The 27877-nt window shown below is 50.1% G+C and overlaps 1 long non-coding RNA gene across 1 annotated transcript; it reads right to left on the reverse strand.

Moving 5' to 3' along the window:
* Nucleotides 1-15675: 15675 nt before the first annotated feature.
* LOC123335095 lies at nucleotides 15676-25092 on the reverse strand. Its single transcript, XR_006553416.1, has 3 exons — nucleotides 24956-25092; nucleotides 24538-24770; nucleotides 15676-16203 (listed from the first exon to the last, which is right to left on the reverse strand). It is a non-coding gene; the product is annotated as an uncharacterized LOC123335095 (long non-coding RNA).
* Between the last annotated feature and the right edge of the window lie 2785 nt (nucleotides 25093-27877).

The following is a 27877-nucleotide window of genomic DNA, read 5'->3' on the forward strand; positions in this document are numbered from 1 at the left end:
CTGCACTTTGCAGCATGCAGGGTCTTACTTCCCTAACAAGGGATCGAATCCACACACCCCCTGCAGTGGAAGCTCTGAGTCTTAACCACAGAACTGCCAGAGAAGTCCCAGTAAGTATGTATTTTTTAAGGGATACTAGAATAAAGAAAAAAAACCTAGAAATTGAAAAAAGTGATGGACAAGTCAGGGTCTTTTAATACAAATGGAGTGTGATTCAAGGTAATAGCAACATATTTTGGCTGATGTAAACAGAAAGCGTCCTTATTAAAGGATATTTGGACCCCAGAGATCCTCGAGGAGGCCCTGGCATCATGCTAAGAGGCTGGTAATTCAGGAAGAAGTCACAAGGACACCACTGCCCTTGCCCTTGTCTTTGACATCACAACCTGCCCAGCTGGGCCCTGAGTCCTGTCCCTGCTGTCTCTGGAAGCCAGATGAGGCTGCTCCTGCAGCCAGCGCTGCCATTTCCCCTTCACAGGCAGATTCTGGGATGCTGGGTGGTCCCTGATGCTTTGTGACCCCGACTAGCTGGAGTGCATTTGACTGACGGGCAATCTTCCCATTACAGAAGGCCTAGAGGGTGAATGTCTTGCATCTCAGCTTAGATGAAGGGAAGATCACTCTATAGTCAGAAAGAGAGTTCTGGTACAGGGTGGCCGAAAAGAATGATGAGCGTGTACTCACAGAAGGACAGACCATGTCCCCAGAGGCACAGCGCTACACGGGGCAAGACCAAGGGACGAGATGTGTCAGAGCTGCACAGAGGGAAGTATCTGAGGCCAACGCAGAGGTCTGCAAGCTCCAGGAGAGGGGAGAGTGGGGAAAGAGGGCCTGGGTCAGGTGGTGTGATGCGGAGGCTGGAAGGACCTTGAGGAGGGTGGATTGAGTCTCAGGATTGGGCTTGAGAGTAGGGCAAGACTGCTTAGAGAGAGGGGGCTTCCCAGGCAGCGCTAGTGGTAAAGAACCCGTCTGCCAATGCAGGATACATAGGAGATGCCGGTTCAATCCCCAGGTGGGGAAGATCCCCTGGAGGAGGGCATGGTAACCCACTCCAGTATTCTTGCCTGGAGAATCGCATGGACAGATGAGCCTACAGTCCATAGGGTTGCAAAGAGTTGGACACACAGTGAAGCGACTTAGCACACAGTATGCGTAGAGAGAAGCACTGAGCTGGGCCTGAAGCATCAAGGGGAATAAGCAGAGGTGATGGAGCACAGAGTAGGTCCCCAGACAGGCAGACTCAGGAGGAGGGCCACAGAGGGCACACCCCCAGAGGAGGTTGCAGGTTCCTTCCGGAATCTGACAGAAGAGGCGCTAGTAGGATCCAGCAGGAGAGTTCTCTGTTCTGCACACGTCTCCAGGTCCCCAGGGATACCTCCCCACCTCCCCCCCGCCACCCCCACCGGGGCACATGGGACTGTGTTTTCCTATGCCTGAGCTCCCATCACACACAGGCCGCCAGGCGGCGACACTGTATCCCTGCAACTGCAGGTGCTTCGGCTTTCCGCCCCTGGACTCCATCATCCTTCTCTCTGCTTTGTTTTTCATATGTGCTGACCCTGCCTGGAGGGCTGTGCCTGGCCTGACTTCTTCCTAGCAAAATGTCTTCAGCCAGGTTGGGGGATCCCCGTCTCCTCTCACACCCCCAACAGCCACACACCCCAGGCTGTGTGTGGATCCTCCATTATTCATAGCTCTCAGATCTGGGCTGGAACCGGCACCGTTTTCATCTGTAACTCCCAGCCCTCTCCTCTCACGATGCTTTTGCATTTGATCTTCAGCAAATTTGCCTCTTTGTTCTTCAGACGGAATCATATTGCCAGGGGCTCCCGACGGCCCTTGGTGGCACAGACTGCCATGGAAATTCTCTTTAAATAAAAAAATAAAAACGTCCCAAGAGCAGTAAGCAAGACACCTCCAGGTGGAAATGTCACAACCTGCCATCAGAGCAGAGAACAAAGCGGGCCTCAGCCCAGCTGTGCGTGGATGAGCGCTGAGAACTTGCAGGAAGAGAGGCAAGGCTGATCCCAGTTCTCTCTCTCCTGGAATTCGTTGTTCCCTCCCCGTGTCTCATATTCTAGACTTGAAAGTTGTTGATGATAATACCTGGCACTGACGAAGCTGCCAGAGACCAGGGCTGCTGATGGGTTGCTAGGGGTAACGTATGTTTCTGAAGACTTCCGGCTTCTATTCATTTGCTTATGTATTTGTTCACTCAACAACACTGGTTGAATTGGGTCTCTGAGAGCCAGTGGCAGAGAATCCAGCTCAAACTTGGTCTAGATGGGGCAACTATTGGCTCCACAACTGAAAAGTCAGGGAGTAATGAAGTAATGACTTCAGTTACTGCTGAATCCAGAGGTTCAAAAATGTCTTCTAAAGCCGTGCCTTTGCTCAACTGTACACATTAAAATGGTTAAGGTGGTAAATTTTATGTTATGTGTGAATGTGTGTGTGCTAAGTTGTTCAGTTGCGTCCAACTCTTTGCCACCCTATGGACTATACCCTGCCAGGCTCTTCTGTCCATGGGGATTCTCCAGGCAAGAATACTGGAGTGGGTTGCCATGCCCTTCTCCGGGTATGTTATGTGTATTTCATCACAATTACAAAAAGATATTTTTAACAAAACAGAATACGTGTGCCCTATGCCCTGTCCCACCTCTTGCAGGGCCTTCAGGTGGCTACTTCCACCTGGAATGCAATCTCCTTCCATCATTCAGGTTCCTGCTCCAGGGTCAGCTCCTCAGAGAGACCCCCTGCAGGCCGGTAAAAGCAGCTGTCCTCCTCCAGCCACTCACTCTCACCCTTCGAAGCACTTGCCATTTCCACAATTATCCTGTTTATTCATCTGCTTACTTATATGCTTATTTGTTGTAGAGACTGCTGCTCCCACTAAAACACACACGAGCTCCATGAGAACAGGGACCTTGTCTTGTTCACGGTTCTTTCCCTAGAGCCAGGAACAGGCCTGGCATACAGCGTAGAAGGAATGAGTAAAGAAACGCTCCCTCCGCTTCTCTTAGTCTTGCTGTCCTTGCGTAGGTGGGTCTTCCTTGTACAATAGTAAAATGGCTGCAGGCAGCTCCAGTGTGCTCCTATCAATATCACCTCGTGGTCTATACTATATCAATGATATGACATCATCAGCGCATCTTACAGAAGTGCCAAGTTCAGCCAGAGAAAAGGGCTTCTCTCCCCAAATTCCCAGGGTTGCCATTCATTGGCCCTAAGTCATGAGACTTTCCCTGAGCCAGTCAGTGAAAGCAGATATACAGTGCTTTGACTGGTCAGGCCTGAAGCCCAGGCCAATCCCTGGGACCAAAAACAGCATCAGTACCACTGAAAATACACTGAAAGAGGGATGGGGGGAGAAAAAAACAACCTAAAGCATACCAGGTTTTGTACGAGGCTCCAGAGAGCTAAGATAAGTAGTAGTTTGATAAACATTTGCAAAGAAAGAAAGTGAAGTCGCTCAGTCGTGTCTGACTCTTTGGGGCCCCATGGACTGTAGCCCACCAGGCTCCTCCATCCATGGAATTTTCTAGGCAAGAGTACTGGAGTGGGTTGCCATTTCCTTCTCCAGGGGAGCTTCCCAACCCGGGGATCGAACCTGGGTCTCCTGGCTTGCAGGCAGATGCCCGTCTGAGCCACCAGGGCAACTTAATCCATGATCTCTCAGCAAAGCAAGGAAGACAGGTTCACAGGATCATAGGGAGTGTTTAAGCTGAAGGAAGACAAGACTATGAGGGTACCTGTGTCCCCGCCACGAGATGGGACCAGGTGAGTCAATTGTTGCCAGGCTGCAATGGGCTTAGTAAGCTGGCGATCTGCTTGATTCAAGGATTCTGTAAATTTTCTCAAAAGAAGAAATAAACTATATTGCACAAGAACAGTGGTTGCGGCATTATTTGTGATAGAAAAAGAAATGGAAACAACCCAAATGTTCCCCAGTAGGGGACTGGTTAACTAAATTATGAAACATCCACTTGATGAAATATTCTGGAGCTGTTAAAAATGATCGTTATGAAAACTACTGAGCGACAGGGGACAAGGCGTCTGTTCCAATGCACAGTGACAGCACAGAATGCGAAAGCGAGACCACGAGAAGCGTCTGGCACACGCCCTGCCCTGTGCTTGGGCCACAGACACTCAGGGGATGCAACTCCTGCCCCCAGAAAGTTTGGTCCCCGGCGATGATGTGAAAACAAATCATGACACTCGGGGGGTGAGAAATGCAGCAACACAGTGGGAGGGAGTTTCTTGGGGTCCAAGGAAGCTGCCCTGGGAAGTGGTCTTTGAGCTGGAATTTTAAGGGCAGTGAGCACTAGGATTGGAGCTATGTAAACGTGTAGACACTTAAAGGAAAAAGGCTTGAAGGCAATGCATTTGCAAAAAACAAAAACAGTTACACCAAGGAGAATTGTGGGTGATTTTTCTCCCTCTTTTTTTCCCAAAGTCTCTTTCATGTTATATTGTTTTTACAATAAAAGCTAGTAGAAAATGAAGCTCAGATAAGGGAGAATAATTTTCGCTCCCAACATTCGTGTCTGTAAATCATATATGAGTTCATAAGTACTTTATTTCTTCAATAGAGTGGGGAAGTAGAGAAATATTTATTGAACATTTTGCACGTTGCCTGGCCCTGTGTTCTGCAGTGAAGGGATGACTTCTTCTTTCTAGTGGGAAGAACAAGTTATAAACACATGAACTAGTAAATGGTTTGGGTTTTTTTTTAATATTTAAGTAATGATGCCCAGGGCTGGAGCACTGCTCTATAGGTGTCAGGGAGCAAGGACCGGGTTGAAACAGGGGAGGGCAAACACAGGCAGAGCAGATGAAGATATGCAGTCAGACAGTGCGAATTTGGATGAGAAGATTGCTGACAGCCACAGAGTGGGGCCTGCGTTTGGATAAGAGACAGGAGGTCAAGGGTCAAGGATTGGGAAGGGGAGAAGAGGTCAGAGAAGCAGAGCCATACCAAGGCTGTACAAAGTTTGCAGGTGGGGAAAGCCCGCTTTGGGGAGGTTCCAGATGCAGCTTCAAAGGGCTGAGCAGGACCTGACCGCGTGGGGAGGATGCGGTGTCACATTAGACACTTCTGCCCTGACCCCAAGCCTACCAATAACCTGCCGTGGGTATCACTCCGGTTCTTTGCTGATGGTGCTTGAAATCCTGCCAAGAATCTGGCCAGTGCTGACACTGTTGCCAGCACCCTGACCATGGCCACCACAGCTGGTAGGGACACAGCACGGCCCCTGCTGCTACCTCATCCAGAAGTTTCTCCCCTGATCTTGCTTCTTGGCTCTTACCTCCTGACCCCAGGTCTCCAGTGAGAAGCATCTTACTGGTAGGTTTGGGACATAGACCTACCTACCTGCCAGAGATGACAGTAAAGTGTGTGTCTGACATTTTCAGTTTCTACGATGCAAGGTTAACCTCAAAAAGTGAGGATCTCCATCGACACAGGACGACATTCAGACCTGCAGCTAGGAAGCCCTGAACTCTCACCCAAATCCCCTCATTTGTAAGACGAAGGGACAAGATGAAAGACTGAACACTCACACTAACTGTGCTCCTTTCCAGCCCCCATTAAAAGACAACAACTTCATAGGAAGGATAACGGATTTTGCAACAAGATTTTGGAAGCTGGAAACAGGGAGGAGTAATCCTGACCTCGAGGTCCCAGGTAGACAGAACACCAGGCTGCTGGATTCTCTAGAGGGCACTCAAATCTGTTCTCATCCCAGAGCCATCAAAGCCTTGGGAGCATGCAGCCCCAGGAGAGGGGATGTTGTTGTTGCCTTTTTGGTCGCTCAGTCGTGTCTGACTCTTTGCAACCCCATGGACTGCAGCTTGCCAGGCTTCCCTGTCATTCACCATCTCTCAGAATTGGCTCAAACTCATATCCACTCAGTCAATGATGCCATCCAACCATCTCATCCTCTCTCGTCCTCTTCTCCTCCTGCCCTTGATCTTTCCCAGAATCAAGGTCTTCTCCAATGAGTTGGATGTTCGCATCAGGTGGCCAAAGTATTGGAGCTTCAGCTTCAGCATCAGTCCTTCCAATGAATATTCAGGGTCAATTTCATTTAGGACTGACTACTTTGATCTCCTTGCAGTCCAAGGGACTCTCAAGAGTCTTCTCCAACACCACAGTTCAAAAGCATCAATTCTTTGGTACTAAGCCTTCTTCATGGTCCAACTCTCACATCCATACATGACCACTGGAAAAACCATAGCTTTGACTATAGGGACCTTTGTCAGCAAAGTATGTCTTTGCTTTTTAATACACGGTCTTGGTTTGTCATAGCTTGTCTTCCAAGGAGCAAGGGTCTTTTAAATTCATGACTGCAGTCAGTCACTGTCTACAGTGATTTTGGAGCCCAAGAAAATAAAATCTGCCACTGTTTCCACTTTTTCCCCATCTACTTTCCATGAAGTGATGGGACTAAGTGCCGTATCTTAGTTTTTTGAATGTTGAGTTTTAAGCCAGCTTTTTCACTCTCCTCTTTCACCTTCACCAAGAGGCTCTTTAGTTCCTCTTCATTTTCTGCCATTGGTGTGGTATCTTCTGCCTATCTGAGGTTACTGATATTTCTCCTGGCAATCTTGATGCCTACTTGTAATTCATCCAGCCCAGCATTTCACATGATGTACTCTGCATATAAGTTAAATAAGCAGGGTGACAATATACAGCCTTGACATACGCCTTTCCCAATTTTGAACCAGTTTTTCCATGTCTGGTTCTAACTGTTGATTTTTGACCTACATAGAGGTTTCTCAGGAGACGAGCAAGGTGGTCTGGTATTACCAACTCTAAGAATTTTCCAGTTTGTTGTGATCCACTCAAAGACTTTAGCATAGTCAACAAAGCAGAAGTAGATTTTTTTTTAACTCTCTTGCTTTTTCTGTGACCCAACAGAGTGAGAGTTAAAACAAGAGTGAGCAAAGCAAAAGCTTTTGCATATTTGCGGGAATGTGGATCCTCAGCTCAATCCAAGCTGTTGGGTAACCACCCCTTGAATCCCCAGCAAAAGCCCAAGTTTATTCTCTGGCCTGGAGGAAGCAAGGCACAGCTAAGAGCTTAGATACTATACTGAAAATGGGATACAGAATGCTGCAACCTCCACCCGGCTCCCTTTCCTTACTCAGCTCCAGAAGCCATGAAGCCAGACCCCTCCTCCAGGCAGGAGACTGGAAGGGTTTCTCTAAGAAATCTGACTGGCCCCCAGTAAAAGACCTCAAATTACCAACACTGCCAAACTCCAGGCTATTTTATGTGAGAAAATGATCCCTTGAGAGTGCAGGCTGCTATCTTTCAGCTCACCTTGATTCCTAAGAATCCTTTCTTGCACAGGACCCCTGGAATCACTGATGGTTTGGAGGTGTTGGCCTCTTGCCTGCCCATGTCTCCCATTCACACTTGGGCAGCAGATCCCTTAAAAATTGCTGCTGTGCAGCGTGTCTAACTGTGCAGCCCTATGAACTGCAGCCTGCCAAGCTCCTCTGTCCATGGGATTCTCCAAGCAAGAATACTGGAGTGGGTTGCCATACCCTCCTCCAGGGGATCTTCTTGACCCAGAGATTGAAGCGGTATCTCTTATGTCTCCTGCATTGGCAGGCAGGTTCTTTATCACTAGCGCCACCTGGGAAGCATAGATTCCTACCACCCCTGAATCTCAGAATGTGAGAAGGAACCTTTGGGGAGAAAAGGGCTCCTCAGAAAGGCACCCCAATTCTTGCTGAGGGAGGGGACTCAGGGGTCCATGGCTTCAGGGGGACAGTGAAGTAATGAGTGAACTGACAAATGATTTTCTCTTTAAGCTTTTATATCCTGATCTCTTACTAGGCAATCGGACCCCCACCCCCACCAGGCTATGTTTTACACACACAGAATTCAGCCTCTGGAGTTGGTATTTGAGAGCCCAGAGCTACGTCGGCATCACTTTGGGGTCAGCTTGTTAAAAGGGCCCCTCCCCTGAATCAGGAGTCCAACAGAGCTCCCTGCCTTCCCACCCGTGTATCTCCTGTCCCCGGGACTGGATCAGATTTCATATCCACCCTTCTCCGGAGCCCCCTCCCACACGCAATCCCTCAGCAGATGCTGCTGGCTCCACCCCCAGATCGATCCCAGATCCGCCCAAGGCCACTCCCTTCCCGTTCAGCCCCGTCCTCTCTCACAATAGCCTCCAGAGTTTTTGGTCACTTCCTACCCATTCTCTCCATTCCCAAAAGCATCCTGCGAGGTTTTTTTTTTTTTTTTTTTTTAATAATGTAAATCAGAACCCGGAACTCTCCATCTGAAGCTCTCTGGTGACCACCCCGCACACTTGGAATGAAACGCAAACTCCTTTCCAGGGCGGCAGTGTCCTTTCCCTCACACCCTTGCTCCCTCCCAGCTTCAGTCATTTCCCTTCTTTCCATCCCTCCCCTCCCCCACCACTGTTCTACACTGGTTCCCACTTGGCGGCCTTTGTCCCTGCCATTCCGTCTAGCGCTTGCTCTTTCCTCAGATCTCTCCATCTCTCAGGTCACTGTTGAAGCGTCACCTACTTCTGCGGCCCGGGGCGTTCTCTGTCACATCTCTCTGTTTTATATTCTAGACTGCGGTTACCTGAAGCTATCACACATTTGCTTACCTGCTGTTGTCTTCCTCCTTCCCCACTGAAACCTGAATAGGGACCACAGCCTATGTGTCCACCAGCGCCCAAGTGACACCTGGCATATAGTAGGTGCTTCATACATACCTGAATGGATGAACAGATGGGTGCAGCATTGCCTGCCTGTTGTCCCTTTTAGTCCCTGCAGCTGAAGGAGATGGTGAGGCCCCGAGGTGGTGTCCCGCTGGCTAGGTGGCTGGGCCTGACCCACAGGCTGAGTTATTGGGTCCGCCATGCCAGGTGGGCCTCAAGCCCACCTGCTGTTGGGGGGGTTGGATACCCAGTGCTTTGTGCTTCCCTCCCTTTTTTAGCTCTTGACACCGGGCTGGTATCTGCCTCCCCGCCTTCCTTCCAAAGGAGGCAGCAACCAAAGTTCTCACTCCCTCCCTGTGCAGAGGGTTCCTCCCTGTGTAGACAGATCCAAAAGCCCTTGCTGGAGACGGGTTCCCGGAGCATCTGCCTGGGGGCGGGGGTGGGGGTCTGCCTGCTCTCCCTATTCAGAAGATGTTTTCCCAGGCGCCTCCTGGTGCTAAACTCTTCCTCCAAATTAACAAGAATGCTCATTACCACCCAACCAGTGCCTATTAGACAGCAAATGTGTCTTTCCTGCCAAAGCTCCCCCAGACCCAGGCCACTCCCCATCTCTCCTGGGTGGGGGTGGGGAGTGGTGGCTGTCCACAGGGTGAGAGGGTGGGGCACCCTGCTGGGCTGCAGCTTCCTGCTCTGAACCCTCACACCTCCCCACCCCAACCCCACCACTCCCAGCTGGAAGGCACACATAGGTGCCCTGGCTTCCAGCATGGTTTGGGGTCCCACCTCTGTCTACAGGTCTGTAGGGGGAGACTTGTTTTTGTTGTTGTTCAGTCACTCAGTCGTGTCCGACTCTTTGCGACCCCATGGACTGCAGCACATCAGGTTTCCCTGTCCTTCACTATCTCTCAGAGCTTGCTCAAACTTATAGCCATTGAGTTGGTGATGCCATCCAACCATCTCACCCTCTGTCGTCCCCTTCCCTTCCTGCCTTCAACCTTTCCCAGCATCAGGGTCTTTTCCAACGTCAGGTGGCCAAAGTATTGGAGCTTCAGCTTCGGCATCATTCCAATGAATATTTAGGGTTGATTTCCTTTAGGATTGACTTCTGGGAGGTTTTAAAGAGGGATTTGCTGCTGAGTTTTAAAGAAGACATTAGAGCAGAGGCATTTGTAAAACAGGGAGAGTTGGAAATCACTTACTTAGGAAATGCTCTTAAAGTTCAATCCTTCCACACTTTAACATTTGATGAGAGCTTTTAAAACAGCACATGGGTGCTCTCAGCCTCCACACCATTCCCAGGCCTTCAAGGGCTCTCCACTGCTCAAACAGGGCCTGGAAACCACCTTGAATCTCAGCCTCCCAACAATTGTGCTGGAAGGCTCCAGCTCACCGTGGGTTTTTACAGGCTGCTCACAAGACTGTCTTCAGGGAACAGGAAACTGATTAGAAATCAGGAGTGAAATGGCTCATCCTACACAATGTGTATAATAAATATTAGATAACAACAACAACAATAATAATAATTTGGCCTACATCTTCCGTGTTGTCTAAGGAGGTGTCAGAAGCACAATTATAGACTGGCTGGTGAAAAAGCAACATTTGGCTGCTTGAAAACAGCCTCCTTTGGCTCATTAGTGGGGCATGTGCCCGAGGGCAGGGAACGTTCATTCAACTCGAGAATTTTTATCACCGAAACCACTCCACAGTCGTTTTGAATTCAGGCAGATTTCCTGAGACATTTCTCCAAAGGATGAGGGAGCCCTTGACAGCTCACAAAGCTCACTGTTCATTTATCAACATGGATTGCTCAAGCTCCTACTATGTGCCCGGCACTGTTCTCAGTGCTGCAAGTTCTAAGGAGATGGAAGACACCACATCCCTGACTTTTTGGAGTTTCGCCTGCTACTACAGTGGAGAGACACAACAAGCAAACAAACAAAAACCCAAAGAAAATTACAGATAACTGCTGTGGAAAAAAAAAGAAAGCTCAGCAGAGGGTTGTCATGGAGAAAGACAGGGAGGCAGGCATCAGGTGACTTTAACAGGCAGGGTCAGAGCAGGCCTCACTGAGTCAAAGGACACCTGGGCCAAGAGCTTCTACATCCCTGAGAATTTGCTGTGTGCTGTGCTTAGTTGCTCAGTCGTGTCTGGCTCTTTGTGACCCATGGACTGTAGCCTGCCAGGCTCCTCTGTCCATGGGGATTCTCCAGACAAGAATACTGGAGTGGGTTGCCATGCTCACCTCCAGGGGATCTTCCCAACCCAGGGATCGAACCCAGGTCTCCCGCATTGCAGGAAGATTCTTTACAATCTGAGCCACCAGGAAGGCCCAGGAATACTGGAATGGGTTGCCTATACCTTCTTGAGGGGAACTTCCTGACCCAGATATTGAACTGGGGTCTCCTGCATTGCAGGCAAATTCTTCACCAACTGAGCTACTAATGCAAATTCCTGAATCCACTCCCCAAGACCTGCTGGATCAGGACCTCTTGGGGGGCGTCAGTGATGTGGGCTCAACAGCCTTCCCGTCATCTGATGCACACTTGAGTGGAGTGTGAGCTAAGAGCTGAATGATGAGAAGCCGTGAGCCTGGGGTGCCAGGAAGAGGCCTATCTGAGGGAGAGCAGAGCCATGAGGCCAGTGAGCTAGAGCTCAAGACACCAGAGGTGACACTGGAGAGTGGCAGGCAGTGGCTTCGAGGGACTTCCTAAAACACTGCCAACCTCTCCCCTTTCTCCTGGCCTCTCCCCTTTTCTACCTGGTCTGATGTAAACGCTCTGGATCTACTTCTCTGGGGAAAGGCCAGGGACTGGCCCACCTCTCAGGAGTTTGCAGGTTTGATCCTGTGTCTAGAAGAGTTGCCTGGTCATTTCTTTCCTCCAGTCTAGATGGCAGAGAGGGATGGAGGAGAGTCTGCTATTCCTAAAAAAAGGAGATGACAAAATGGTGACAGCTGAAAGAAAGTCTGGGAGGGCCCAAGAAAAGCTACGGCAGCAGGAGTGGGGACACAGGTGGGGGCTGAGGAGTAAGTAATGAGAGATCCAGTGCTTCATTTTCTCCCTCGAGAGTCCCCAGAGCCAGGATGGATGCTGGAGATGTGGGTGCCAAGCCCCTAACCACACACCCCCCCTTCTGCTGTGGAGACCACGTGGAGGGCAGCACAGTGTGTGGCCACTACCAAACCCATCAGAGGCCACCTCACAGGCTACATGAGCCTTGTGCAACCCAGGGAGGGACACACAGTGACCTCTTAGGGACCCACAGGGGCGTTTCTCCAGCAAGTCAGTACACAGGGCCTCCCTCAGCATGCGTGTCAGCACTGTTTGTAAAAAAAAAAAAAAAAAAAAAAAAAATAAGCCTCCTACCTGGTTGGTATTCCAACAGCTCAGCTCACAGGCTGGTGGACACTGGGCTGGCAGGCTGGTGGGCACTGGGCTAGTACCTGCCTCCCTGCCTCCTTGCATGATCAGACAAGTCAGATCACCAAGCAGGGGTCCCAGCCCAGAAGGCAGACCCATGGGAGAAGGGCTTGATGAACTCAGAAATCAAACTGGAACTCTGTGAGGCCATTCTCTTTTCATCATCCAAGTATTTCCTGAACACTTGCTATGTGCTGGAGACTGTTCTAGGCCCTGGGGGGCCCTGCATACCAGAACAAGATGGACAAGGTGCCTAACTGCCCTGGACCTTATCACTTTCATGGGATGAGACAATAATATGAAGCTAGTGAATACATAGGAATATTTTGGATTGTAAGTATAGTGCTGTAACACAGTGATATTTATGGTGGGAGCTACTTAAGGAAGGCCTCTCAGAGAAGCTGCTGAGAGAGCTGCAGGAAGAGCATTCCAGGCAAAGGGAATAGCAAATGTGAAGATCTTGACAGCAAGGAAACCAAGCCTTCCTTGTAGCACTAGGGGAGGGGTGGGGTGGAGGGTTGGTACACGCAGAGGAGGGGGCCGAGACTCTGTCCCTTTTCCCCAGAACAAGCCCAAGTGCCAACTGGGGTTTATTCCATACACTAAGGAAAGCAGCTGAGGAAAGAGACCATACCAAAGGGAAGGAGCCTGATATTTGCAGGCCTCTAGAGCTCCCGTGTGCAGTGGGGTGGGAGGCGCTGCAGGGGAGGCCCGCAGGGACAGAGGTAAAGCCAAACAGGGACAAAGATCCCAGCTGTGTGACCTGGGAAAATCGCCCCACATCTCTGGGCCTCCATCGCCTGACCCCATCTTGCTGTTTAAATGTAATTCCTGAAAATGATATTTGTGAAGCAATGACATAGGCAGCTGTTCCAGCCACAGCAGCTCTGATCGCAACATCAAAATTTCAAGCTGCACTCCATGTTTGTTCTATAGGGTTTATTAAGCACCTACTACCGCAGAGGGGAAGATGTGATTTCTATCCTGGAGTTCTCCAGGCGAAGACGTGGGTTTTCTGGAAAACAATGCAAAGATAATGCAGTGTCGGCAAAGACACTGCAGGGTCGCTGCAGGCTATTGCCTTGTCTACGCAGCTTCCCAGGACTTCTCTTCTGAAAACAGCACTCCGACTTCCCATCAGGCCCTGTGGCTCAGGTGAGACTTCCCTACCCCAGCTGCAGGGGACGCAGGGAACCTGGCCTGGCCAGTCGACTGGGGCCGCACCGCCCCACCTCAGTGATTGGTCAGGGATAGACCAATGAGAATCGCCTTGGGACTTTGGCGAACACCGGCAAACCAATGGGATGAGGGCCTGGATTGTTGAGTCCATTCTGCCACACCCGGTAATAAGGGTTACAGGAGGGGCAGTCCTCTGAAGGAGTTGCAGAGAAAGAGCGGAAAGATGGAGAGACCAAATACCGATGACAGAGTCTGGGAACCTCCCGGGCCTAATGCCAGCAGCGCTATCAGTACACTTTACAATTATGTCAGACAATTCCCTTTTGGTTCCTGCCAATTTTAATTGGGTTTCTGTCACTTGCGACCAGAGTCCTGACTGATACAGAAGGTTTTATATGGAGAGATAGAGCTGGAGCTAGCATGAATAGTTTTGGATCAATAACTAGGGAGAGACGGGGGTGTGTATGGGCTTCCAGGTAGCTCAGTGGTAAAGAACTCATATGACAATGCAGGAGACATAAGAGACGCTGCTTTGATCCCTGGGTTAAGAAGATGCCCTGGAGGAGGGCATGGCAACCCACTCCAGTATTCTTGCCTGGAGAATCCCACGGACAGAGGAGCCTGACAAGCTACAGTCCATAGGGTCACAAAGAGTCAGACACGACTGAAGCGACTTGGCACACACATGAGGATATATATTGAAGAATGGTAAGAAATGAGATCAAGTGGTCTGTTGCTTCTGCAGCATTCATTTCCTCCCTTCCGCCTTCCTCAGAGAATCCCAAATCTCCCAGCCATGCATTTAGGTAGACTTGCCCCACATTCAGCTTCAAGGATAAGCCCAGGTTAACTTAGCCAACCAGCATTTCTCTTTGCAGTATGACAGGTTAATTAATAAAGGAACACATGACCCCAGAGCCAATGAGATTCAATTCTGGGACTCTTTCCCACTAAAATAAGCAAGCAGGTGGCCTTGGAAACTTCTGGATGGTCATCTTGCAACCATGAGGGGAGAGCCTACTTGAGAGAATGGAGCCTATTTCAAGGCAGATCCAAAATATAGGAGTACACAGCTGGGCTCCTGGATCAAACCACACCTGAAGAGGGAACTACCCATGAACTATTCAACTACATGAGCCAATGAAGTCCCTTCAGGCTTAAGCCAGTTTGGTCAGTTTTCTGTTTGTCATGAGTAAAAAGAATCCTGTCTACCTTCAACAGGACTCCAGGTGGGGCTCCCAGTTCATGTTATCCACCCCCACCCCCGAGATCTATGCTAGCATGTGGTGCTCCATTCTCCCAGTTTGTACCTGGTAGCCTCCAGGAAAGTATCTTGTTTCTCCCAATTTCTCAGACCACCAGAAGGCAGGCGTCTCTCTGGGTCCTTGAAACTGAGATTCCTGAAGGGGCCAGGGGTCAGTGATGCCATGTGGGCTGGAGCCAGCCTGAGCCCCAGACTCTCTGGCAAAGGTAATAACTCACCCTGGCTCCTTTCCCCCAGCCCAGGCTAGGCAAGGACAGCCATCCATCCCACTTATCAGGCCCCTTATTTCATCCTTTATCCAGCTGTCTCAGGTGTCACTTTGCATCCTTAACACAGAGTTATGAGAAATTGAGCGCTCAGACCTGGGCTGGCTGAAGGATTCATGGATCTGAGGCTGCCCATTCATCAAGGATATATCTCAATGGCTTTGGGAGTGGGGTGGGATATGATTGACTGGGCCTGGGGGTGAGGGCTTTGCTATCAGCAACCAGAAATATCAAAGGCATGGAGAGGAGGGTGGTGGCAACAGGGGTGAGACTGGGTAAGGAAAAGACCCCCAGGTATCTGGGAAGACAGTCTGAGCCTACAGGGGTAAGAGGAAGACCAGCTCCAGGAAGCTGCAGCCAAACTCACGGTTTGCTCAGTAACTGTGGGGCTTCCTAGGCAGGGAACTCTAGAAAGTAAGGAGCCCAAGGCTATCCAAAGTATCTTTATAAACTTGCATCAGATCCTGTCTCTACCCAGATTAAAACCCTCCAAATGGTTGCCCATTACAGTTAAAATAAAATCCCAACTCCTGACCCCAGCTCACAAAGCCATCCTTGACAAAGCCCTCTACCCACCTTGCCCACCACACTCCAGTGCCTTCAGCCTCTACCTGTTCAAACACTCAAGCTCACTCCTGCCTCAGGACCTTTGCACTCACTGCCGGGACACACTCCCCCCAGGGTCTTGTGGTTGCTGGGTTACCCTCTGCATTCAGGGCTTAGCACAGACAGCATCTCCTGAAGGGCCTTTTCCGCCACCCCCCTCAGTCTCTCTGCCATATGGCCCTGTTTCATTCCCTTCATAGCACTTAACACTGGCTGAAATTGTCTTGCTCTTTTTCCTTTTTCTTAAATAGGTGACAGCTAGAATTCTAGTCCCTGAGGGCAGGACGCCGTCTTCTCCATTGCTGTGTCTCCAGCCACACTTGGTGCATTTCTGGATATTGGAGGCTCTCTGTATCCACAGGTTCCACATCCTTGGATTCAAGCAATTACCAATCCAATGGGTTGGATCCATGGATGGGTTGGATCCATAGAGAGGATGGACTACACAGCGCCCTTTTATATAAGGAACTTGAGCTCTGCAGATTTTGGTATCCACTGGGGTTCTTGAACCAATCCCCACGGATATTGAGGGATGACTGTATGTCTGAATCCTCCAGCTGCATCCTCCAGAGGCAGCCTGAGGACTAGGTGAGTTAAGAGAGGGGGCTGCTAGCCAAACTGTAGTCTTCTGTCCAGGGTGCTGACAGCTCTGGTGCACCACTGCTGTGGCTTCTCCAGGAGACGAGGAAGAAGGCTACCCATTCTGGGAGGAAGAGCTGCTTTGTGTCACCAGGAGGTTGCCATGGGAACGCCTCACTGTGCAGCAGAGACTCCCCCTGAAAGTTAGAGATATGGAGATATGAAGCGATTGCAGAGTCGATGAAGTATTGACCAGCAGCTGCAGGGCCCTGGCTGTGGGCAGGGAAGGACTTTGGGTCACCCCTAACTGTCCTCAGCTATCTTGTGACCAACTCTTCTATCCTTCTACTGCCGGTTTCACTGGTCCCCAGCCTGCTCTCATCTAGGGCCAGAGCACTCACCCAGGAGTTGTGAGAGGGAAGTGAGGAGCAGAAGGAGGCCAGGGGTCATGGCGAGGCCATCCCAGGCTTCTGTGCCAACAGGGTGGCAATGGCAGAAGTGGTAAATGACGTATGACGATACACATGCATGGAGCACTCACTGTAGGCATGCTGAACACGGGACTTCAATGGAAACATGCTATGGCTCATCAGACCCGTGAAGTAACAGACTGAATCCTCACACAGCCCTTGTCATTCTGATCTTCATTTCACAGATGAGAAAACTAAGGCTCAGAGAGGTTACATGACATTCTGGGGAACTGCCCCCTAGTAAAAGGTAGTTCTAGGATTTTAACCCAGGAAATCCAAATCCAGAATTCTTAACCACACCCTCTTGGCAATTCTGAACACAAATGAAGTAACTCCTCCCTGTTGAATGGTTACTGTGGGCCAGGCATCCTGCTCAGTGTGTACGCTTGTTATTTCAAACTGGGTAATTGAGGATTGCAGGGATAAGTCACTCACCCATGTGGAAGAGTTTGGATGTGCACTCTTGTTCAGAGTCCAGGTTCATTTTCCAACATCAATGAAGGCCTGGACCTGATCTCCAGGGCCAGAGAAGACCCTTCAGTCTGGCCACCCTGGGCTGCAGGAAGGGCTGCTGATATCTGTACCATCTTGGTCAATCCCAAGGCTCAAGGAAAGGCAACGACCCCTTTTTTCAAAGCCCTGGGCCTGGGGAGGACACTGAGGATGCTGGACAACCTGCCCACAGCTGATGTCCTGCTGGGCTGCTAGGTGCCGTGGTAGCACAGCCTAGGGGAAGACAGCACCTATCACTGCTTGCCAAGGCAAAGCTCTTACCTTCTCTGAGCCCAGCTTTCCTTGTCAGACCTATGGAATGACTCCCCTCCTTCCACTCAGACTCACCAAAGCTGGATGTGACAGTGCTTCCTAACCTGTCAGGGTGAAGATGGCTGCTACGGCATAGGTGAGCCCACTGTTAGGAAATCAGGTACCCTAGAGTCAATACTTACACTGTGAAACTGCCTCTCTTCTTACCTCCAACTGGATGCTCTAAAGGGCATTTCCAATGGAGATTAAACTATAAAACTTTAATCTACATGCTGTTTGCTAGGAATGTGCCAACTGCACCTGGAGACTTACAGCCAAGCAGCTATGTTAGGGCCAAAACCAGCCCAGACCAGTGGCTGCCCCAGGCTAGCTGTGAGGACATGCTCCCAGGACATCTCCTTGGCTCTTCTGCTCTGTGTTTGCTGTTCTGCCTTCACCCATCACCAGAGAACAGGCAGCAGAGCTCGGCTGGTGTGGGCGGGACTTCGGGGTCTCATTGTTCTCTTGGGTCATATTCTGGTATCTTCCCCCCTCAAAAGAAACCTCTTTTTTCCCAGGCCCCCTGGCAAGAAAAGGCATGATACATCCCTACAGACAGGATGGTCAGACATCCTTCTAAATTCCAGAGAGCAAAAGGGACTTTGGGGTGGGGTGGAATACAGCAATATCCTCTCTGAAATTGACACTCTCAATATGCACATCCAGAATGTCAAAGCTCTAATTAATCTAGCATCTTCTTTGTATTGGCGTTGGTCAGCTATTGCTGCAATAATGCTGTGTAACAAACAACCCTAAAATCTCAGTGGCTTAAATCCACAATTTTTCTTGTCCATAGTCTGAGGGTCAGCTGAATGGTTGTCTTGGGCCAAAGGTTGGGTTCCGCTCTGCTCCACATGCCTCAAATTCTGAGACCAGTGGCTGGGCATGTTCTTTTCATGGTGGCAAGAGGCCAATCTAAACAACACAAACAGATTTAAAGCCTCTGCTCACATCTCATCCCCTAACTAGTTCCACTGGCCAAAGTGGTCACATGGCCAAGCCCAACATCAAAGGGGTGAGTGGGATGCTAAGTCACAAAGCATCCCCAGATCTCAGGCATCTATGTTAAATAAACAGCAAAGCAATAATTAAAATAATAAACCACATGACAGAGGGTATAGCTATACAATTACATCCCAGAGAGGGGATGGTTACAAACAGGATGAAGTGGGTTTACATTGGTCACTGCCCTCAAGATCACTTTCCTGAGGGGAGATTCATCCCACCCTGTTTGGTACAAACTCGTTTGTGGTTAAAGTGAGACTGACCCCCACTATCAGCTCTAGAGGTGGACCTGGACTGGTTCAAGACAATCTGACAGCCTGTCCCATGCCCACAGTCATTGAGTCAAGGATGGTCATGTGACTTAATTCAGGCCACTGAGCAATGTTGAATCCCAGAAAAGAATCCAGAAAGTGCTTCCTTTCCTCTCTGGAAAGAACAAAGAAACATGGAATCAAAACTTCTGGCAGCCAACTTGTGATCCTGAGGGGACCCAGGCTTAGGATGAAGCTGTGGAGAAGAGTGCCGAGATCCAGGAAGAAATCAGATTTTAGGGGGAATATAATTCAGCTGGATCAAGCATTACCTGAAACCTGACCTACAGCTTGACTTTTCACTTAGAGGAGTAAATACCTTCCCATTTTTGTTTAAGCCAGTTTGAGTTTTATCTTCTATCATTTCCAACCCAAAGATTCCTGAGTGATTAGAGATGGTATTAGAGAGGAAATAGGAAATGAATTGGAAATAGGAAATCTCTAGCTATTGTCAGGCCCCTATGGCACAAGCCTAAAACACTGGGCCTAAGAACATCACAGGATTTGGTCAGCTCTGCTTGGACCATTCAGAACCCCTTTGTCCCCAGGTACCTCGCTGCACCCACCATGGGCCTTCAGTGCCCCTCAAATCACCCTCCTCATCCAGACATGCTCACTTTCTTGATGTGACCTCGAGTCTCTGGCTGGCCCCAAAGCCCTGGGAGTCTGGAGCTGCTGCCTCATATATCAAAGATGCTTTTGCATGGAGGGAAAAATGTAGGTCATTTTTCAATGCATGTGGCTATCTTCAGGCAACCCTGAATGCCAGAAGTGGGGCTGCGAGGCAGGGCTAGATAAATGGGATTTGTCTCAGAAGGAGCCGCCTACACCTGCCTGCTCTCCCACTCAGGTGGGTGGGGGTGGGAGCATCTGGGAAAGGAGCTTTGAGGTTTGTTCCTGCCCCTTAACCACTCCCAGCCAGAGCTCCTGTCTCTCTGGACCTCAACACATTGTCCCCAGCCCTTAGCCACTGAAGGAAGAAAGAACTTTCTTTGTTATTGTTGTTCTTTTTCAATCTTGTTTTGTGAACGAGAGGAAGAAAAACGGCAAGTCCATTAAGCCATTTATTCCTAACACTCTAGCCAGAACAGGCTTCTGGTGCTTGAAGAAAAATCAAGAAAATTCGTGCTTGTGAAAGGGAAAGAGCAACAGCCCTGGGCTGGGGCAGCCATAGCTGGGGATCCTCAGGCGCCCTCCACCCCACTCAGCCGCTCCCTGAAGCCAGCTCTCTGCTCACCCTAAACGTTCAGCGCTCCTTCTTCTCCCAGTCCTCCCCCCATTCCCGGCCCAACTCCTCCCTGCCGGCCTCTGCACAGCCCAGCCCAGCCAGAGCCAGGCCTGCCCTCTCCCGTCCTGCCCTCCCTTGCCTTCTTCTCCCCGCTTCACACTGGTGCTCCGCCCGCTGAGCCGCTCCCCAGCCTGGACAGACAGTGCCCCCCTCAGGCCACACTCAGCGCTGGGCTGCAGCGACCCGCGTGACAAAGACAAACACCCGTGGGGGCTTGGGGGAGGACAGAGGCAAGCCTCACTGGTGACCCCAATTCCAGATTCGAACCCGGGTCTCCAGAGGTGAGTATGAAGAAAATGCCTAAATTAAAATGCTAATTACTGTCTTCAGCAGTTCCTTACCAGACAGTCAGTTGTATCTATTATTAACAGCTTCCCGCCACAGCCCCGGCTCGCCAAGAGACACGGATGATTTAAAGATTCAGGTGTAAGAGAAAATAACAGAAAGCCCAGTGAGTGCTGTGAAGCTCGGCCTGCAAAGGTGTCACCCCCCACTCTGCCCACCCCGCAGAGAGAAGCCCCCTGAGGGCCGCAGGATGGCTTGGCTCCTGGGGGGCCCTGGGGGCTCCTCCAGGTGGGAACTTGGGAAGTAGTTAAATCAGCTGACTCATAGGATATCTTTAAAACCTTGTGTCTAAAGCTATCTGCAGAACTCTTGAGGCTCAGAAAGTACCCCCACGTTGCCTTAATTAAGTACCAGAGTTTGGTGACAGCATAAGTCTGAGCCCTGATGCCCAAGTAAAATGCCACCCTTGATCATTAAAGCCAACCCTGCATGCTCCTGGAATCTGGGAGAATTTGCTGCTGGGGAACAGCTGGCCCAGGAGCTGACAGTCCCCAGGAGAAGCATATGACGGCTCCTGGAGAGTCCCAGTGCCCATGCCTCAACCCTTCCATCACACTGACCACCAGAAATAAGACAGAGCAGGGCTTATTATTCCCCCCAAGGGAAACCCTGGAGCCTTGGCAGTGGCCATGAAGAGTCTGCCCAGGTGGAGGGCTCAGGTGACTGGGAGAGAAGAGGCAAGGGATAAAAGTGGAACATGTGATACAGAGTAGAGAGTCGCAGAACGACAGAAACAGTCAAGCCCAAGCACTCTCTCTCCTCTCTGTTCACTCCAGGCAGAAAGGCACGGAGCTGCCCAAGGTCATGAGGAGATGCCCAGGCAGGGCAGAGGCGGGTTCAGATCTCCTTCCTAGACTCACAGTCCAGACATCAGAGAGATGACCTACTGAGGCCTGGAGGCCACGTCCCCCGCCTTCCAACACCCTGTTACATCGCTGTCACAGGCACTCCATCCCTCTCTGAGCTGCTCCTGTCCTGTGCCTGTGTGCTCTCAGAAGCAGGCGCTGGGTCAGCCTGGTGTTTCTAGAACATGGCTCCAGACACAGAGAGGGTACCATGTGATTTCTTATGAACAATGAATAAATAAATTCAATCCTGTACGTGAACAGCTTAATACACAGGGCATTCTAGGGCTGGCTCCTACTGGCTCTTAGGAACCAATCGTTAAATATTCAAGATTCCTGAGCTGGTTATTTAAAAACTAGTAGCTTGAAATCAGCCTCAGTGAGAGTATTTACACCACAGCAACAAGCTAATATTATAAACCAGAGTTGTTTTCCATATCCCACCCCTACCCCAGCAAAACACCTATAACCAAGCTTCTTAAGCTGGGTTAATCATTCTTAACCTTCAGATCTTCCAAATAAAGGATAAGTTGACACGCCTGCTGCATTTTATTCCCTCATTCTCTTTCCCCTGGTGCATGAGCACTCTATACTCTGAGCCATCCGCTGGCAAGCCCCAGCACCTCTTCCTTATGACAGCACCCATCATGAGGCCAGGCTCCCTTCTGGAGACAGTGTTAGAAGAGTTAGTTCCCCACCTCCTACCCCCTCTCAGTGCATCACCTGTTCTGCCCAGTTCAGTCCCAGGCGGAGTATAAACACACCCAGTGATGAATGGTCCCACGTGTCGCAGGCTGGAGCCCCCTGCTCCTTCCACCACCTGTTCTGTCCCAGCTAGAGGGAGACGAGAGGAGGAGGGGGCTCCCATTTGAGTTAGAATCACCCATCCTAGGTAATTAATTGCCAAAGAAAACGCAAACCCACTGAAGGGGAGTAGAAGTTCCCCTACCAGCGTCTCAAAACTCCTCCTGCCCCAGGCTTGCCTCTGAGGCTGCTGGGAGAACCAGAAACATGAGGGGGCCAGGGAACCATCTGCCAGGGAACAGGGTCTCCTCCTGGATCGACAACTAAGACACTCTTTTCAAGACCTCGCTGTCAGTTCCTACCAAAGCCCAGTCCCCGAAGCTGGTGCTGTGGCCTCTCAACAACCCTCTCCTAGTCTGAAAATAGCAAGTGTGTTAGGCAGACACCATTGGTCATCTGCCAGTGTCCACTTCCTTCTCACCTGATTGCGTTCAGGTTGACTGTTGACAATTCCATATCCCAAGGCTCTGATTTATTTAGTGGGGATGAGAGTGTAGTTCGGTTACAGTCAACGACACATAAAGGAAGGTCGGAGATTTCTTTAATCCTGTGAGAGAATCACTACAGGAAAAGATATTCTCTTTCATTTCCAAGCCTTATGGCATCTGGAGGTGAATCCTGGAGCTTCAGCAGCCATATTGTGACCCTGAGAGGTGAGAGACTACAGCTGGGGCTGACATACCAACAAAGGCAACGAAGAGGAAGGGAAAGAGCTGAGCTCCCTATGATGTCACTGGCCTTCTGAGTCCTCTCCCTGGAGCCACTCCTTCTCTAGACCTCTTGCAACCTGAGATAAGAAAGGGCCTTATCCATTTCAAGTTGGATGGTTACCTGCAGCTAAAGGCACCCCAACTCAGGGAAAGCAAAGCTGGGACCATCTCAGTTGCCAAGGTAGGAGATGCTGGCACCTGGAGCTCCCTGTGTTCTCTGTAGGTGAATCTTCCATTTGCAAACCTGCCTCTCTCCTCTCTCTGCCTAGGACCAGACTCTGGCCTGAATATGTCATTCCCCCATCCCTTCACCAGGCTGGAGGTGACCTCTAGCCTAAGACCAGTGCCTGAATCCTTGTTGCCCCTGGACACCCCATCTGCAAGGGGACATTCTTGCTCTCTGTGCTTGAGCTTCTCAGGGGGCTCCCAGCCCTACCCCCAGTTCCTCCTGCCCCCTAAGTGAGCAGGCATCACTCCAGACCACAGTACCGCGCCCACTCCCCCCCAGACTGAATGGTCAATGTGAAGGGCTCACCTTGCTGGGACTGAAACCCCTGCTCAGAGCCCAAGGCAATTATCATTTAGTGGCACCGAGGGCTCAGGCAGTAGCGTTCCCTGAGTTTCTCAGAACACATTACCCGCATTATTTTTCACTCAATACCCGTCAAGAAACCCTTGAGAGAGCTGAAGGACGTCACTTAGTCCTAGTTTACAGATGGGCTCTACAAACGGAAAGGGATACACATTTTTCAAGAGCCCAGGGTGACAGAGCCCACGTTTGTTGGCGCCTAAACTAGCATCAATACCAAATGGGCACAGTTAGGGGAAGACTTGCAAGCCTCATCTGGAGGCAAGTGTGCAGGTTTGGACCGCATTGTTCCCTCTGCTGGGAACAGGTACTGCAGACCCAAAGTGGCCCAGATTTCTGGTGAGCAAACACATGGATCAGTCAGAAAAGGCCCTTCTCCTTGAAAATAATCAAAAGAAACTGAGAGCTATGTTCCAGTCCAGAGCAGAAGCAAGGTAGTTAACAAAGGATGGAGAGAAAGAGAACACAAAGCATGCTGGGTAAATCTCCATCTCTTTCTGCCTCGACCTCCTCATCTGGATAACGTGAGAAATACAAGTTCCCTCTCCCAGGGTGGTTGCTGAAAGCATGAAGACATTTACGGAGTCCAAGCTACAGACCATTAGTTATCCTTCAATATCCATGGTCCCCTCCCTCTGATCTTTAGCTGGGCCCATGGCTACCTGACACGCTGGGCTTCCCTGGTGGCTCACATGGTAAAGAATCTACCTGCAATGCAGAAGACCTGGGCTCAATCCCTGGGTTGGGAAGATACCCTGGAGAAGGGAATGGCAACCCACTCCAGTATTCTTGCCTGGAGAATTCCATGAACAAAGGAGCCTGGTGGGCTACAGAGTCCATGAGTTTGCAAAGAACTGGACACAACTGAGTGACTAACACTTTCATGGCTACCTGGAATGATGACTCTCTTCTCAACCTCCCTTGCCACCATCTTGCCCATCTGACTATTAATAAATTCTGGCTCTAACACTGTAAACACACGTAGGGTGTGCAGTTCTGCAGAGTGTCCATAAAGGGAGGACCTGCGCTTCTTTGTCCCTTTCTCCTTCTGGGATCCAAGCAGCCATCTTGGACCATGAAATGGAAGTCAGTGGAAGAAGAGGACTGAATGTAAACAATGACTGATGCCGACTTTGAGAAACCTCTCTTCCAGACTCTAGGCTTTTGATTAAGAGACAAATGTATCTCTATAATTTTGACCCTGTTTTTCTCTTTGGGATGGTGTTCGTCACTCACAGCTGAACCTACTCGAGCCCCTACAGTCTAGAACCTAGACCAATCTGTACCCCAACTCCAGGGGACCACCCACCACAGAACCCACCACTCCATCATAAATCCTATGGAAGGCTATAGTGCTCACACTGGGTGGGTACTGCTCAGCATGTGTCAATAAGCGACCCACTAGAAGGTGGGCCCTGGCTCCAGTTCACCCTCCAATACTGAATTCCAGCTCGAAGTTGCGGGTGGCCAGCCCGCAGGCTTTCCAGAATGGCTGGAGAGTCGGTTTTTGAGAAGGGCAGGAAAACAGCTTGAAGAATAGGGATGCTGAGGACAGAAGGGCAAATTACTTGCTGGTTGGCTCAGATTCGGAATCTGGAAAAAAAATAAAGTGTGTTTTTAACCAGCCTGCAAATGGTAAAATGACAGCCTCAGATGCCAGACCCCCTCTCTCCCCATCCCTAGAGTGGCTGGTGAGCCAGTCCCTGTGCCCACCACGCAGAAAAGACCCTTGTGGTTCCCCTTTCCATCTCCTGGGAGGACAGAGTGCCACAACCCACCGGTGGTTGCATAGTGGCCATCTATGACCCAGCAGCCCGGCACCCGTTCATTGTTTTCAGTGGCAACAGCAGCCAGTTTTCCCTTAGCAATCCCAGCTCTTCTCTTTCAGTCCACAGGCTTCAAATAGAGCTGACGGCACTCGGGGTATCAGGTGACTCAGGCCTGGCCAATCAGAATGCCTGTATTCCCCCCTACCACCCTGATTGGTCAGGGATGAGCATGTGACCCAGAAAGACAGATTTACTACGAGTGTTGACAGAAGAGTAAGCCTTTTTCACCCTGGGTTTTATTCTGGGAGGTTGTAACCCTCAGGCTGCTGGCAGCACCCTTGCTATCACATGGAGCCTCCGGATAGAGCAGGAATTGTCAGAGCCAAGAAGCAGAGAGGCATCCAGGTCCTAGTTGGATCCCAGCCCGAAGTTCACCACCCCTCACGTTTGTAGTTATCAATACGTTTCTTCCCCCATCACCACCCAGAACCACTTGCCTGTGCAAATTCTGGTCCAGCTAAAACACCATTTCTTCTCGTGTTAGCAAACTCCCCCTCCTGCATCTCAAAGACCAGCGAAAGCTGCCTGTTCCCAGAGGAGGCCAGGTCTCAGGCCCCTCGATAGGTGAGCATGGATCATACTGAATGAACATTTCCACCTTAGCTCCGCCACCAGCATGGGGGTCTCTCCAGGACAGGACCTGCAAGTCCTCTCACTGTGTATCCAGTGCCCAGCATCCAGTTGCTGCTTACTAAATGCTGGTTGAATAAATAAATGAATGACTGCAGAGAAGCAAGCTAATCGTTCATCAAGTTTATGGATGACATGAAATTGGGAGCAGTTTCTAGCCAGAGGTTAGAATCGTAAAGCAGATTGGCTTTCACAAATGAAAGTATGGCAGGCTGAAACGGAATTGGATGACGTTCATTAAGTAACTAGTTTGAAGAAGTCGTTGCCGGGAGTCTGTGAGAGCTGGGAATGTAATGATTTCTGTGCACATTCCAAGACAAGCTGTGGGTGGCAGGCTGAATGCGGAGTGAAAGAAGCCGGCCATTGAGAGGTGGTCCCCCCACTGAGGTCAGTTCATAGGTTTGTGGCAAGCAAGACCCAGGCAGGTCCTTCTGCCTCCAGGAAGGCACTCCTAGTTCTGTATTTTGGGAGACATAGAAGATTCAAGGAAGCAAAAAAAAAAAAAAAAAAAAAAAAAGCATTTAAAATAGTGAAAGGGAAGAAAAATTGGATTTCTCCAGCCAGGTTAAAGAGGCTTGGGTTGCTGCATTTGGAAAGAGAATGGGCTTTAATGAGGGGCCTCACCTCCCAGCGTGGAGAAGGGGCCCCAAAAGGAGAGTGATGGGCAGGGAGGCAGTGGCAGCCTGCCCTGCCCCCACTGCAGCCTCCGGAGCTGCTGCCACCCCTGCTGTTTACACTTTTATCGTTTGCAATGAAAGACGATGATGTGTGTGCGAGCTGTATTGATTGTGCCTCTTAGATTTTTATGTCATTGTGGAAAGTGGCAATTATGCTCGCCCGCTCTGGAGGGAGCAAACGGCCCTGGGGGAGGACAACACAGGGCCAGGATAACTCAGAAGGTAGCCAGAGGGGGTCCAGCTCAGGAGCTGGGGGTATGAGACAGGCAGCCTGGCGATGGGGCTGGTTGAGCCTGAGAAGGGACAGGAATCCCACCAAGTGGTGCACCTACTCTAGGCCGTAGACATTTATTAAGCACCTACAGAGTGCAAGGTGGTCAAGTCATTGTCCCACGCTCGTCTGAAAGCCCTCTGATGGCTTCCTTTTTGTGATTAAAATAAATCCATTCTACCTATTGGAGCATATGTCACCAGACCCCCACCTATCTCTCTGGTCTCACCTCCATTCTTTGCCTTCGTCATTCAGGGCCGCCTAGTCATCTGGCCTTCCTCCTGGCCTGCCCACACATCAAGCGTGGCCCTGCCTCCAGGTCTTTGCCTTTTGCTCTTGCAGTTCCCTCTCCTAGAATGCTGTTCCCTGTGCTCTGTCCTGCCGTTATCTTCACATTCAGGTCTCAGCTTAGGTATCACCTTCTCACATATTCCTGTGTTATGTCCCCGCCAGTCTCTCTGACACATCATGTTCTTTTCTTTTCCTCATAGCACTTCTCATTCTCATATATATTCTTGCCTACTTATGGGTTCATTATCTGTCTTGGCTGCCAAAACGTAAATGCAAGAAGAATAGGAATCTTATCTCTTGCTCCCTGCTTTGCCACCAGCACCTAGAGGAGTTCCTGGCACATGACTTAAGTGTAATGAATATTGACAATTATTGTTCCTTCTAGTTAATAGTAGAGGAAATGGAGGCTTCAAGGGTGTGTCAATTAGGACTATGTTTGACCAAAAGTAACAGAATATCCAACTAAGACACAGAGGTGGGTGATGATTGACACGGGTCCAGTTGCTCAGTGATGACCTGATAAGCTGAGGAACTTTCCATCATTCTGCCCAGTTTTTCTTAGGCCATTACTTTTAGCTTGCTTCTCATGGTCACAAAGTGGCTGCTCCTGTTCCTGATGCAACTTGACATTCAAAGCAGGAAGGAGAGGAGAAGGCAAAATTCTGATCTAGTTGAATATGTTTTCCTTTTTATTGGACCTTTTCCATTTCCAGAACACCCCTCACCAGGATTGTGCTTCCAGCATTGGCTGGATCTGTGTCACTCACTGCAAGAGATACTGGGAAACTCCCTGGGCTCCAAATAGAGGAGGGCAGAAGAGAAGTGGGTTGTACAGGAGTGCTGAGTGAGCCATCTTCAGTGATGACCATGAAGATGTGGCCTATGAACAGTAGAACTGGGATCTGAGCCCACATGGTCTGACCCCAGAGTCCATGCCCTATTTACCACACCCTGGTGCTTCTCTCCTGGCCTCTGGGTGAGAGAGCAAAGATGCTAGAGCAG

Source organism: Bubalus bubalis, chromosome 9 (genome assembly GCF_019923935.1).
Source record: "Bubalus bubalis isolate 160015118507 breed Murrah chromosome 9, NDDB_SH_1, whole genome shotgun sequence".
NCBI classification, from domain to species: Eukaryota; Metazoa; Chordata; class Mammalia; order Artiodactyla; family Bovidae; genus Bubalus; species Bubalus bubalis.